Source organism: Pezoporus flaviventris, unplaced genomic scaffold (assembly GCF_033815535.1).
Source record: "Pezoporus flaviventris isolate CSIRO_AGI_PZ_B2104156 unplaced genomic scaffold, CSIRO_AGI_Pfla_v1 ptg000047l, whole genome shotgun sequence".
In the NCBI taxonomy this organism is placed as follows: Eukaryota; Metazoa; Chordata; class Aves; order Psittaciformes; family Psittacidae; genus Pezoporus; species Pezoporus flaviventris.
Genome location: NW_026892595.1, coordinates 9,388,263 through 9,403,817, shown reverse-complemented (window position 1 = coordinate 9,403,817; position 15,555 = coordinate 9,388,263). Strand labels below are relative to the sequence as shown.

The 15,555-nt window shown below is 41.4% G+C and overlaps 1 protein-coding gene across 3 annotated transcripts in view; it reads left to right on the top strand.

Moving 5' to 3' along the window:
• The window catches only part of MYO3A (myosin IIIA), a 117,966-nt gene that overhangs the window by 16,333 nt on the left and 86,078 nt on the right, over positions 1-15,555 (top strand). The gene's annotated exons all lie outside the window — the stretch shown is intronic.

The window sequence follows — 15,555 nt, the reverse complement described above, 5'->3', positions numbered from 1 at the left end:
GGTATCGATATTTTTCTTTTTTAAAGAAGAAGGCTAAAATGGTCAGAAACACAATATGGATTTCCAGGATCAGGACAACAATGTATTAATGAAATTCAGGTCCTTTTCTTACCTCCACATGCATTAAGAAAGGCAGAGGCACATCACCCAGATATTTCACTGCTATTCTGTAGCTTAATGTGGATGAAGCTTCAGCTGTTTGAGAGCTGGGTGATGTAAAACTCCAGAACTGGGTGATGTAAAACATGAAGAGAGACAAGAAATTGGAAAAAAAACCACCACCCTTCCCTGCCTAACAAAACCCAAACCGAAAAGAGATCCTTTTTGCAGTAGGCAACAATATATTTACTTCTGACTCATTAATTTTGATGTTATGAGCCCTATAAGGAGACTGGCAAGTTCTCTGTGTTATATAAATAGATCAGTATTTTTAAAAACTTTGTATCTTGATAATCTTTCTTGACCAGGCTATCAATGCCTTCACCTCATTCCTATATCCCAGTCTAAAGGGCAAAGAGTCCTGTAACATGTATGAGGCAGGAGATGCTTATGGTTCTTGCGGTCAGAATGTGCTGTCACTCACGTATGGCCAACACAGTGAGGCTCTGCATCTGGGCACAGACTGCTGCTTCAGAGTGCTGTTTGTGCCAGTGCAGGCTAGGCACAGAAAAGAAAAGCTCAGAGCAAGGCAGGTAGTTCTGTCCTTGTCTTTTCCTGAGCTTTCCAGTGCCATGATGAATCCTGATGGCTGTAAAACATTTTTCTCTCCATTAGCTTGGTCTCTCTTCTTTCGCAGCTAATGGTATTGTCACTGTTCACAGCACCTCTTGGTGTGTGGAAGAGGGAGAGAGGAACTGCTGTCAGTGTTGCAAAGCAGGTGGTGCTTGTTCTTGATGTGGAAACACATTTGGCTGAAAATATCTGCAGCCTCACAGCTTTCGGGAAGGCTCAGAGCCTGGGTGGAAGCTGATCATACAATATCCTTTTTTGGATGTTGCATGGTGGGAGTGGGAGTGACTTAGACTAGCATATCTGAAGTTTAGCAGGCAATTTCATGTCATCAAAGCTGTTGGGACTTCAGTTGTTGAAGTCCATTCAAGTGAAGGTTTTGTCTTTAAAAAATAATACAATTATAAAGAATGGGTAAGAGTGTGGAAACTGGTGTTTTTCTTATTGCTGGGACAGTTTTGGCAAGAGTGGGAAAAAACAAATTCAGTGATACGCATTTTTGTGCAAGGCCTCCCTGAGTAACAAGCAATTGCTGGAGTGAGCCCCACAGGATCTGTGGGAATGCCTAGAAGCAGGACCTGGTAGTCTCATTTTTGCTTTCAAAGAGATAAGCCTATCCGAGATAAACTAGAGACACTACTATATCAGTTACTTCTCTTTCACATGAAATAGAAGACCTTGTGGTATGTACAAATGAATAATTTACTTAGGATTTTCCTTTGGCATGTTTACAGTCATAGAAGCATAGAATCAACTAGGTTGGAAAAGACCTTTAAGATCACCAAGTCCAACCATTCCTCCAGGACTGCCAAGATCACCACTGAAGCATATCACTGAGGGGTGCTTTTGTAAGATACAGCAGCTAATATATGCAGATACTTTTCCATCTAAGGGAATAAAGGCAAGTTTGTGGAGTTTAAAAAAGCCTTTGGTTGGAAGTTGATCTGTATAATAGAATATATGATAACAGCTATAATAAGAAAGAATATATGCATCTTTTTTTGGTGTGGAAGATTTAGTCTAAAACAATAATCTTTCAGGAAATAAGCATGGTGGAAAATAACTCATCCATTTGGAGTTTACAGCGGGTGGGGTGGGGGAAGTGAGTTGTCATTTGTCTAAATGTTATCAGGTATTTCCAAATGACACATATAGAAAAAAAAATTAAACTATTGAAAATTGCTTTTTTCATATTTCTCAACATGGATCATTTTTCAGTAATGTCTTTGGTTATAATTGCTCCATTCAGACTAACTCTGAATATTTTGATCCATTACAAGTCTGAATTATCCTTCATTTCTCCATTTCTAATGTATCCCTCTTTGCTTCCCAATTATAGCAATTTTTCACTCTTGAATTATATCCTATTTTCTCAAGATCAAAGTTGTGTGGCTACAGCTATCATTTCATGCTTCAAAGTTTTAGTAAAAACTCGTAATTTTTGTAATCATGAGCATTTCGTGTTACACTGTTGTTTCCACAGTCTGCATCTTTTAAACATGCAGTGAGCATACATTATGGCCCACCTTGCTGGAGAATACTGCACATAAAAAAAGCTAGTTCTGTGTAAACTCTAACAGGTTTTGCCACTGTGGAGTAAAGCAAAAGCCCAGAAAAAAAAAAAAACAACAAACAAACAGAGTTTTACCATTCCACCATGTATTCCACATTGAATAGCATGTGAATACTATGCTCTCACATTCTAATATTTAACATCATTTCATTTTTTATACATTTTTGATCAGTTTTACTAAAGATGTGAAGTTACTGAAAACACAGGAAACCCACCATCAAATCCAAACCCTACATTTGTATAGCTTTTGGTGAAATTCCAGATTATCAGACCTTCTTTAGCTCTAGTGAGGAATGGCATCAATCATCTTAAAAGTGTTTTGGCTAAGGCTTGTCTCTTTATGCTTCAGACATCTGAGGTTTAAACGCTTAAATTCGAGTGTGATAGACAATATAATTTTGCTGTGTTAGTTCTCAGTTTACAGGTTGGGTCCCTTTATACAGGGAGTGACTGGAGCAAATGGACATGTCTGTAGTGTAGAAAGGTCTCATCCTTGTCTTTTGTTGTCCAGAGAGGGCTGGAGTTGACAGATTATAGAAGAAGAATGGTGTAGCAAGGAACAAGGAGCCAGGACCTGCAGGAAGTAGCTAGGTGTCAGTGGTGACAAAAAGAAAAGCTTCCTGGGCTCCAGAAAGGATGTCAGCATTTATTGCAGTTCAGAGCTGCTGACTTTGGTGAAACCAAACCCTGGAAGCAAGGAACTGCCTTGCATACCGAGCAGAAAGAGCTTGGTTTACAGAGCACTCTAATTTCAGTCCTGTCTGATCTAGTCTCTCAGTTAATCATTCCAGTAGTTTATTTAAAAAGATCCCAGGTCTTTTGAATTTAGCATCTTTTTGGTTCTTACAAAATTCTCTTTAAGAATGTTTTGGAATGATCTTCAGGACACTTGTTGCTGTGATAGGGTCCCATGACAGTTACGGAATTGTGGTGTCTCCTTTTGTAGTCACCAGAGAGAGGCAGGCAACTCCTAGAGCAGTTAAGCTGACCTCTCCTGCACGCTTCTGGAAGAAGAATTGCGTTTTGGCTGAGTGTGTTTCAGCTTCACTCCTTTTCTAAAAGGAGCCTTTCAACAAGCCTCATTGTTTGGATCAGCCACTCTTTCAAACTCAATAGAGAAGATTTCTATGGCAGTAATTTAAATTACAGTGAATTGCACTAAATTATTGTCTTTATGCAGGAACAGAGACATAAAATGAATTATGTGTAGTGTGGACATGGCAGTACTTGGAACTATTGTCTCGACCCCAAATCATATAGAAATGATGCTACAAAGGAGGAAGCTGCTTTGAAACTTTTCTTAATTGGTGAAGAGTGAACAAAAGCAACGTGATTCTGAGCAAGCAGTAAAATCTGTGAAGTGCTCACTCACCACAGGCTGCCTTATTTGCTTACAAGATTCTGTGTGTTTTCCAGAGCCTCAGCTAAGCTTGCAGCAGTCAGTAGAAATACTTCCGTTAACATTACTGATCCTTAACTTAGGCCCTGGTTTTTCTCCTTTGCCAAGTGAATGGTTTTGCACTATAAATGTTTTTTTTACCACTGTTCCTTGTGTATAATAAAATGATGAATTTCACTGTTTTCAGTATCAAAATGTTCTGTCTTGATAACCTGCCTCTTGCATTTGCTCAGAAAGTTCTGGGCTCATAACTGACTAGTGCCTTTCAGTTTTGTAGTTAGGTTAGTCGTGATTTTGCACAGTGATCCTTTAATTTATTTCTTTTTTTTTAAATTAATTTAAACCCAGTGTTACACCGTTGTCAGGCTGCAAAGCTGTAGTTGAAACTCCTTCAGAAGCTGAAGCTTCTTCAGATTTTCTATTGTAAATGTATTATCTGGTGAATTAGATCTCAGTTGCTTTATATAGCACTGTTCCAAACCATAACTTGATGCCAGTTCAGCTGTATACTCTTTTGGGGAAGATATGTAGACAAGTATCCCAACTAGAAGGAAGTGCAGCAAGAGGGCCAGAAGACCTCCTTGGATGGATAAGGAGCTGCTGAGGAAAATTCAAATGAAAAAAGAGGCTTATAATAAGTGGAAGCAAGGACAGGTGGCATGGGAAGAGTACAGGGATGTTGTCTGGGAAGCTAGGGACCAGGTTAGGAAAGCTAAGGCCCAGTTAGAATTAAACTTAGCTAGAGGTATTAAAGATAACAGAGCGGGATTCTACAAGTACATAGCAAATAAAAAACAGACTAGGGAGAATGTAGGCCCCCTCAGGAAGCTCTCGGGAGAACTGGCTACACGGGATTTGGAGAAGGCTGAGGTTCTGAATGACTTCTTTGCCTCGGTCTTCACTGGCAAAGGCTCTGACCAAACCACCCAAGTCTTGGAAGGCAGATGCAGGGACTGTGAGAATGAAGACCTTGCGCCCACTGTAGGAGAGGAACTGGTTTGAGACCATCTTAAAAATCTGAATGTTCACAAGTCCGTGGGTCCTGATGAGATCCATCCGCGGGTCCTGAAGGAGCTGGCGAATGAAGTTGCAAAGCCGCTGGCCATCGTATTTGAGAAATCATGGCAGTCAGGTGAAGTTCCCAACAACTGGAAAAAGGAAATATAACCCCCATTTTCAAGAAGGGGAAAATGGATGACCCAGGGAACTACAGAGCAGTCAGTCTCACCTCTGTGCCTGGCAAAATCTTGGAGCAGGTTCTCCTGGAAGGCATGCTAAGGCACATGAAGAACAACAAGGTGCTTGGTGACAACCAGCATGGCTTCACTAAGGGGAAATCTTGCCTGACCAATTTGGTGGCCTTCTATGATGGGGCTACGGAACTGATGGACGGGGTAGAGCAGTTTGATGTCATCTACCTGGACTTGTGCAAAGCATTCGACACTGTCCCACATGACATCCTTGTCTCTAAATTGGAGAGACATCAATTTGATGGATGGACCACTCGGTGGATAAAGAACTGGCTGGACAGCTGCACACAAAGAGTTGTGGTCAATGGCACAATGTCCGGCTGGAGACCAGTAACGAGTGGTGTCCCTCAGGGATCGGTGTTGGGACTGGTCTTGTTCAACATCTTCGTCGCTGACATGGACAGTGGGATTGAGTGCACCCTCAGCGAGTTTGCCGATGACACCAAGCTGTGTGGTTCGGTTGATATGCTGGAGGGAAGGAATGCCATCCAGAGGGACCTTGACACACTTGTGAGGTGGGCTGATGCCAACCTCATGAAGTTTAACCATGACAAGTGCAAGGCTGGAGCAATCCCAGGCACAGCTACAGGTTGGGCAGAGAAGAGATTCAGAGCAGCCCTGTGGAGAAGGACTTGGGTCGATGAGAAACTGAACATGAGCCGGCTTCAGTGTGCGCTCGCAGCCCAGAAAGGCAACCGTATCCTGGGCTGCGTCAAAAGGAGCGTGACCAGCAGGTTGAAGGAGGTGATCCTGCCCCTCTACTCTGCTCTTGTGAGACCTCACCTGGAGTGTTGTGTGCAGTTCTGGTGTCTTCAACATAAGGAGGACATGGAACTGTTGGAACAAGTCCAGAGGAGGGCCACGAGGATGATCAGGGGACTGGAGCACCTCCCGTATGAAGACAGGCTGAGAAAGTTGGAGCTGTTCAGCCTGGAGAAGAGAAGGTTGCATGGAGACCTCATAGCAGCCTTCCAGTATCTGAAGGGGGCCTATAGGGATGCTGGAGAGGGACTCCTCATTAGAGACTGTAGTGAAAGGACAAGGGGTAACAGGTTAAAACTTAAACAGGGGAAGTTTAGATTGGATATAAAGAGGAAATTCTTTCCTGTAAGTGTGGTGAGGGACTGGAATAGGTTGCCCAGGGAGGTTGTGAATGCTCCATCCCTGGCAGCGTTCAAGATCAGGCTGGACGAGGCCTTGGGTGATATGATTTAGCATGAGGTGTCCCTGCCCATGGCACGAGGGTTGGAACTTGATGATCTAAAGGTCCTTTCCAACCCTAACCATTCTATGATTCTAAGTGATAACATTAATTTCTTCATTAGCAACTTCATGGGGATGTAAATGTACTGTAACATAAAGAATGTGAATTATGGGATGGTGCAATATGAAGTTTGCATCAGAAATAGCTAGCAGGGGAATTCAGCCAAGATGTTCCCCGTAAACCTTTTGTACAGCGCTGTTGCCTTACTTGCTTTTTTTTTCATTCTGTTAGAGACAAAGCAACAAATGCTTTAGAACAGAATAAATCCTGCCTTGAGGGGTTACTGCTTTTTTTTCTCCCGTTTATATAAAGTCCAGTGACTTCATTCAGTTATGCTGAGGTTGAAAGCAGAAATTTAGAAAGTAACAATATGGGCATAGATGCGGCTTTTTCTGTTTATCCACAGTGTGAGGTTGAGATATCTATGTCCTGAGAAAAATAAGCATCTGTGAAGGCTGATTGCATAAGATGGAATAAGATGGAATAGGCAAATTTTTCCTCTGGCTGGCTGTCTTGTCAGTGCATGCACTTGACAAAGAAAATAAGAAGTTAAAAGCCAAACTGAAAGTGAAGAAATCAGAAGTAACAACAAAACACCCATGAGGCTGTGACTAACACAGCCCTGAAGGTGCTTGATCATGTGAGAGAGCAAAATTATAAATACCACATGGTTTGTGATCACTGAAGCTAAATAACTCTGGAAGGATGTCTGGTTTAGTGATATGTTTCATTTGGGCAAAATTCAACATAATCAGCTTTACCTAAAAGCATAGGGCATTGCTATAGTTTCTTTTGGTTATGGTTATCTTGTATTGCTATTAGGAAAAATAGGAACCCCAGTGTATATCTTTCTTCCATTTGAGGTGAAATTAAATCTGCGCTGCACAGACAGGAGGTGCATGTTGAACCACTTGGCCTGTTGAAGAAACTGATTTAGTTCCCCATAAGTCTTCACAAGGACCTTCAAGTATTTGTGCTAGGTATCAGGTACTGTCAGTGGAATGTGCTCTTTGGCAGTAATACTTACGAAAGCATGTCACACCGTAGGCAAAGAACAGGAGTTGATCTGGTCACGGCTGACCCTGTGTGACAGCCGGCATAGTGAGATGGACAGTCCATCAAATTCTGTCTTGGAGACAAGACAAAGAAAGTGACTGAGGACCTGGCTGTATCAGGTTGATTCATTTTAATTGAGAACTCATTTGAAAAGTTGAAGATGGAAGGAAGAAGTTTGAGTGGAAAATATACCAAAATAATTTTGTTCACTCTTCTGAGGAAAGTGTAGGGTAAGGGTAATGAGCTTCAGGAGAGTATGCTTTACCCATCTTGGCAAACTGAAAAGTACCTGTGCTTAGTAAAGTAGTGTAAAAATGAGGGAAAGCAGGGTAGCTGGCAGTTATTAAAAGACATTAAATACACAATAGCAAATTAGCTGATGTAGAGAAAAGAAGAAAAAAACCACCACAGTATGAGATGAGTAAGAATGGCTCAGGGTTTGTTTATTTTAATATTTCAGAATGCTTTCGAATAGGAGAAACAAAAATGCACAGCTAAAGTACAGGCACTTAAGGATAAACTCAGAGAGGCTAATGTGGAGGGTGGTAAAGACAAGATTATATTACTAAGACACAAGAGAAATGGGATACAAGAATGTTTAATACACAAAGGGAGAAAAAATAATGACCTAGGGAAATACAAACCAGCCTGTTTAACTGTGATTTCCACAATTATGCCAGCACAAGTTAATAGAAACCACTGTAGAAATACTCAGAATCCAGTAATGTGATAAGTGGTCGACTTGGATTGTGCCAGAACAAATCATATTAATAAAATCTTTTCTTTAAGCAGGATAACTGGTGTAGCAAGGGGAAAGCAATACATGAGATGTGTCTTTTGTAAGGTTTTGATATGGTCCCGTGTGACATTCTTGTGAGGAAAATGTGGAAATACATAAACAATAAAGCAGATAACCTCTTTTTCATAAAACTGGATTCAGTTGTTCACTTTTGGGATGGGAGATTCTCAAATGGGCATCTTACTTTTGCTCTGTTCATTAATAACTTGGGTGATGAAACAAAGTCCACATAAAAAGTTGGGAGTGGAAACCTAGTTTAATTACAGGCACATTGGAGGGTAGCATCAGATTCACTGTTGTGAATACTGGAGGGATTCTTTTGAATCACAGAAAACAAAGGTCTGAAAAGTACTGCTATCCGTGGGAAGAAGAAATGGAGAGTCTTTTGTTCAGCTCTTCCCAGCTAAGACAAGAGTTCCAAAGGTATTCTGTATGCAGTTTGGAGCAAACATCAGTGGCAAATTTCAGGCAGTCTAAACTTAGAAAACATGGATGATTTCAAACGGTTTCAGCAACTAAGTTTGTACAGCCTAAAAAAAAAGAATGACATACCATGACAGTAGTCTGACAGAGATAGTGTTAAGTAGAGAATAATGATAATTCATTATCAAAGACTACTGGAGGGAAGGACAAAAATAAAGCAGTTTTATTGGAAGCAAAAAATATTCAGGTTGGGTAGTAGGAAAAACGCTTTAACTTTCAGGCTAGTGAAACACAGAAACAGGCTACTTAGAAAGATTGGAGTCTCTCTTAGTGGGAGATTTTTAGGAGCAGATTAGACAAATATCTGTCAAGGACTGGCTGGAGCACCGTTCCCATCAAGGCACACTGAGAGAATTGAGTTTGCTTGGCCTGGAAAAGAGAAGGCTCAGGGAAGACCTTACAGCAGCTTCCAGTGCATAAAGGGTGCCAACAAGAAATATGGAGAGGGACTTTTTAGAAGGGCTTGTTGTGAGAGGACAAGGGGGAATGGCCTTAAACTGAAAGAGGATAGATTTAGATTAGATACAGGTTTTTCACTGTGAGGGTGGTGAGGCACTGGCAGAGGTTGCCCAGAGAAGTTGTGGCTGCTCCATCCCTGGCAGTGTTCAAGGCCAGGCTGGACAGGTCTTTGAGCAACCTCATCTAGTGGAAGGTGTCCCTGCCCATGGCAAGGGGATTGGAACTAGATGATCTTTAAGGTCTCTCTTCCAACCCAAACCATTATCTGATTCTGTGAAAGTACCAGATTTCTAAGCAATGCAAATAAAGTGGAATAAATTATTTCTCGGAGTCCCTTTTACTCCTATGTTTCTGTAGTTTTATGGCAACAAAACAGCAGCAAATAAGAATCTTTTGTTCTTAACAGCTGTCAGTACTAAAAGGAAGGTAGAGTCAGCTCAGAGACTGGCAGTGCTTCTGTACTGCAAGATCAATGGAACGGGTCAGATTATTAGTCTATTCTAAAAAAAAAAAAAAATAGAGAAAAAAGTAGAGATTAGTGCCTAAGATGCTTTTAGCATTCTTATGTATGATAACATTAAAGCGAGGTGTGACAATATGACTTTTCTGTAACTATTGTTTGCGCATGCTGTTAAGTTGTGCATATGTGATGTGCTACCCAGTCATTTATGCCCGTGCAGCCTTTAAAGACAAGGCAGGTAGTAATTGTAGTTGCCCTGCTATTCTCATCCAAGCTGATGAAATAAGATGAAAGCACCTTGACAACTGCAGGATGCAAGCAAATGTTACCTGACAGCTTAGTACAGATGCATAAATCAGGAGCAGTTGGATGATTAAAGGCTATAATAGCCCTAACAAAGGTGCAGCTGCTAGTTTTCTTAAAAGCAAAGCCAATGCTGAATCCTTATTCAATGGGTATCAGAATCAAGAAGAGCTCAACAGAGAGAAATAGATCAGCTGGGTCAGATGGGGAGTGAATATGACCTAAAAAGAACACCTGGATGACTGTGATGTGATGGCAATTTTAACTGACATTTCATGTGTTAGAATCATGCTATTTTATAAATCTATTGCTGAAGAGATCTTTGCATACAAATAGCTCAATTAAAGTAGTACAGGATTGTGGCAGATGGGTGGGTGGAGGACTGTATGTCATCCCAGTATGAGTCTTTGCCTTTTGAGTGCTGGAAAATCATAAGGGAGGAACCCTTCGCTACCACTGTAGAAGGCTCACAACCACCTCTTCTGACACACCTATGTATGGCCATCTGAGCTACAGCATTTGCATGCAGGTTTTCACATGGATCGAGACTTCTCTCAAATTATTCTTTCCCTTGGTCTGAGTATGGAAGATTTCCATAGTCCTTTCCCCCATTACTGCTGTCTAAATACCTGAACTAGGGACTGAATATATTAAAATCCAAATATTATGAATTATAGAAAACTATAGTTTGAAAGGAACCTTTGATGATTATTGGGTCCAGCCCCCTGCTCATAGATGTTCAACTCCAATGTTACAGGTTTACATAGGGTCTCTGCCATGGAAGTTGTGAATTATCTGTAAGGATGGAGATAACACGGACTTGCTAGAAAATCTGTTCCAGTGCTTAACTACTTTTGTTGGAGAAGCTTTTCCTTTATGTTCAGTAGGAATCTACTATCTTGCATTTGGGGATTGTTGCCTCTCATCCTTTGCTGTGTGCCTCTGGGAAGCATCTGTCTGTCTTCTCCACCCCCTTTTAGGTAGCCTGCAGGGTTCAGTTTACCGCCCTTTTAGTTGCTTGTGTTTGCAGGTAATATTTGCATTCTGTCATTGCAGGCACTGAAAACACTGCCCGTAACTAAAATACCTGTAAATCACAAGGGAACAATAGAAAAAGTGGCTAAGATTAAACTGATGAAAATTGCTCATGTACAAAGTTATCACAATGACATTTCTAAGTAGCATCCTTGTGGGAGGATCACTAATATCTTCCCTTACCATGTCTGACAGGCTGGACATTTACAAAAGTCTCTTTCTTTAAATTAAGTTTATTTAAAGAGCTTAAAAGAGGATTTCTATCCTTTGCTGGGAAAATACAGCCTTTGCAGACTTCCTAAAAGCAGTTCAGAGTGAAGGGCTTTGTTTTTTTATGCACTTCACATACCTGAGTATGTGGTAACTGAGAACCAAACTGAGAAAGTCCTTTCAGTTTACACCTACTACTACTAAAGAGGCCACCAACACTTCTTCCATGCACATTTTTCCTCCTGGAATTACTAGCTACTTAAAATAGGTATTGTAAAACTGATACAAACCACAAGAAATGCATCTGTTCACGTAATAGAGAATGTGTGCATGAGTGGTTTGAATGTGGGAGAGGGAAATAGGATTAATACTCTCTTCACAGTCATGAGCTAGACCCTAGTCAACATGTCTCATGACAGGTTGAAAGGCATTAGACTTGGTGAGTTACTTTGACCTTTAGGAAGCATCCCTGTGGGACACAGCTCAGATAGACACACAGCTTCTACTCTGTGTCTGTGTCGCAGATTCTCCATGCATTTCATGTTGTCTGTTTATAGTGTCCTTCATCAAGGTATTCTGAGGAGCTTTTACTGAATGATGTGGACTTATGACACAGACTGATTAGCTGTTTGATCATGTGAGTTCACAGTGCTTGCAACAAAATAACAGCTACCAGCACCTCTCTTCTCTAGATGCTTCACTGGAAAGATCTTTTTTTAAACCATCTCTGTTGCTTTCATGATTCCTTGTCATCCAAGAATTACAGTTGGCTTAACTCCAACACAACAACTTTGGTAAGAGACCTCACAGCTTCTTACTATGGACAGTATGCTACTAAGAAGCATAATTATAAGCTGCAATATTTAACAGCACACCGGGAAACTTCCATTCTGGCAGTACCGCTAAATAATGCTGACCCTATCACCTCTTATTGAAGGACTGCATGCAAGTTGTGAATTATCTCCAGGGACAGAGATAACACAGACTTGCAGATAATCTGTTCCAGAAGAAATGTGGGTTTTTTTTAATGGTTTAGGGATTTTTCTCCCCTTTAAGTTGTTAAGTCATGAACTAGATCCTAGTCAGCATCCCCAAGAATAATGTATTGCCCTGTCTACTCAGATTCCCAAGCAAATATGGTCCAGTATTGCATCAGGCAGGAGTATCGTCATTTTTTTTTTGGATCCTGTTAGGAGAGGGACTTTTTGAGGTGTTTATGATAAGCTTGCATTGAACACACAAGCAATTTGATAGCCAGAGTCAGGAGAAAGAATCACCGTTTGAACTTTGGTTAAGTGCATAGTTAATAGGGACATGTGGCAGCTTCACCTGCAACAAAATAGATGGTAGAAATAGGAAATGAGACCAGACGCAACATTTTACCCACGAGGACTTGTTTAGCCTGTAGAAAAATAACCTGATATTTTAATTAAGTTTTATCTTACAATACTGATATTTATCTCCTAATAGGGATTTCTATCTTATGAGAGGGGTAGAAAAATTATTTAAAGTGACATGTTTAAGAAAAAAAAAACCACATTGCTGACCCAGGCAAATAAGTTCAGTCTTGGCTTTACTGCCTAAACACTGAAGAAGGTAATTTCTGGGCTATAGTTTCTTCCTTCTCTGTCGTGGTTTAAACCCAGTCAGGTAATTCGTTCACTCACTTCCCCCGCTTTCTTGCCCTCCCCCTGCTCCCAGAGGGACGGAGAGGAGAGTCAAAAAGAATGCAACTCCCACGGGTTGAGATAAGAACAGTTTAGTAACTAAGGTATAACACAAATCACTACTGCTACCACCAATGATAATAATGATAAAGGAAATAACAAGGGAAGAGAATACAACACCTCAGCACCAGCCGACCGATAACTCGCCCCCCCAAGCCCGACCAAGCTCCAACCGATACCTCCTCCAACCCTGCAGTCTCTCAGCCCTTCCGGCTAACTCCCAGTTACATCCTGGGCATGACGTGCTGTGGTATGGAATAGCTCTTTGGTCAGTTTGGGTCAGGTGTCCTGTCTCTGCTTCCTCCCGGCTTCCCCTCCTTCCTGGCAGAGCATGAGCCTCACAAAGTCCTTGGCCAAACCAAAACATCTCTATCAGCTCTGTTCCCGAGCTGAAAGTCAAAACACAGCACTGCACCAGCTACCAAGGAGGAGAAACATGACTGCTACTGCTGAACCCAGGACATTCTCCTACCTAGAAAAAGAATATATTCCTTTCTGGGCTAGTTTTCCTTACGTTGAACAGAAAGACTAGCAGATATCCAGCTCTGTAAAGAAAACAGAAGAATATCCACCTACGAAAAGCACAATTTTAATATTAGATAATGAAGAAAAATAGTTTTAAGAATATCATATATGTATATGTAATTTATTTCACAAGTGGTTTGTCACTTGTGAAACAGTTTCAGTGCCCTGAAATGCAAATACATTACATTGACCAGAATTGTCAACATCCATTTGGTTTGATTAAACGTGTCAATGATGTCACAAAGTTAAAACAATAGAGACCCAGGGAAGACAATGTTATTGTAGAAAAAAAAAAAAGTAACTAGAAAAAGTCACTGGAGAAGGCAGACCAGCATGGCTAAAGACAGTAAATTAAATCCTGCTTGGGAATCTGACCCTAATCCAGCAAAGTGCTTAATCTCATCATTTAAGCATATGAGTTCTTCCCTCTCTAAGCATGCATGTTGTCCCACTGAAGTAAGGCTGAGATTAAGAGAGTTCTAAGATTGTTGTCATAGAGCTCGGCATCTATCAGACCAGTGCCTTCATTGACCTGATGCAGGACACATCTTTCACCAAGATTTACGTATTAAATAGTTTTTGTGTGGGCCTTCTTGTGCTGCAAGTTCAATGCAACCCAGCGGTTCCAAAGGTAGTCAGAAAATTGTTGGAATGTTTGGATACAAAGGGCTATGAAATGCTTTTTTGTTAAGGTGCAAGTCTTTCTGTAATTGCAGCACAGAAAAAAATGTAGAGGTATAGGAGAACAGTTTAAAAACATCATATAAAGGGTATCTGATGTCTGGAATTATGCAGTTGAAAGGTTTTATTTATAAGTTATACCCTTAATCTGAGTAGACTTCTAAGTACATAGTCAAAAGGAATTACTGTTTTGCGCTGTATTGGTAAAATGTCGTACATGAGTATTTATTGTCATTTGGAAAGCCACCGGATGATATAATATTAAACTTACAATTTATTTCACTGTCCTATTGGAAGCAGCTGATCCTCTACAGAGGAGATGTCAATGAGTATTGTTTACAGAGGTACAGTCAATGAGTATTAGGTGCATTATGGATAGTTTAAGGGCTTAAGTACCAATTTCTTCTTTACGGGTGTGTAACTGCTACAGAGTAAGCTGCTAAAGCTGCTAAAGCTACACTGTTGCTTCTTCCTGTGGAAAAACTGTAAGTGATAAAAATGAATATATGAAATATTGCAGGTCTAAACTAATCTGTTGGTAGTGTGGGTGCACTGACTTTTTCAGGGAGCAAGGCCAAATCTCTGCTTCCTGGGTATGTGGGACAGGACATAATAGTCTAACTGGACCTTGGATGGGAGAAATGTTTATCCAGAGTAGGTTGTGGCTTTGCATCTAGAACAAGAAGCTGACATGGTTGATACTACAGTGGCTGTAATTAGTCTTACAACCCTGGCCCACCTTGTTTCAGTGGGAGCTGAGACCTACCTTTCCATGGTGCTTTCATCATCTTCAGTGATGCCCGTCCCTTGTGTATAACATCCTTCTACGCTAGGAATTAAGGGCTGCTTGGCAAAGAGGGCATCTTTCCCTTTGGACACCATTTTCCTGTTGGGAGAATTTCTCTGCTGCCTGTCTTTAAATCCCTTCTATGTTTTATGTGGCTTTTGTACCTGAGAATTGATGCAGTAATAATCAATGCATTGCTGGTGAGTTGCACATGATGATATAAGAAGCAACTGGCATGGCCCACAGAACATGCCTTTGAAGCAAAGTTATTGCACTAGTGTCCTGGGTTCAGCAGTAGCAGTCATGTTTTTTCCTTTGTGTTAACTGGTGCAGTGCTGTGTTTTGACTTCTAGTTTGAGAACAGCGTTGGTGAAGCCGATGTTGTCGGTTGTTGCTAAGTGATGTTTACCCTGACCAAGGACTCTGTGAGGCTCATGCTCTGCCAGGGAGGAGGGGAAGCTGTGAGGAAGCAGAGACGGGGCGCCTGACCCGGGCTAGCCGGGGAGGTATTCCATACCACAGCACGTCATGCCCGGGGTGGGGGGTAACTGGGAGTTCCCCGGAAGGACAGGAGCTTCCGGGTGGAACTCGTTTTCTTGGCCGGTGGTATCGTATTCTCTTCTCTTGTTATTTTCCCTTATCATTGTTTTAGCTGATAGTAGCGGTGGTGATTTGTTGCTGGACTGTTCTTGTCTCAACCCATGGGAGTTGCACTCTCTCGATCCTCCTCCCCGTTCCTCCGGGAGCGGGGAAGGGGAGAGCCCCGGTGCAGGGAGGGGGGGAGACGGACACGGACCTTGATTGTTGTCAGCTCG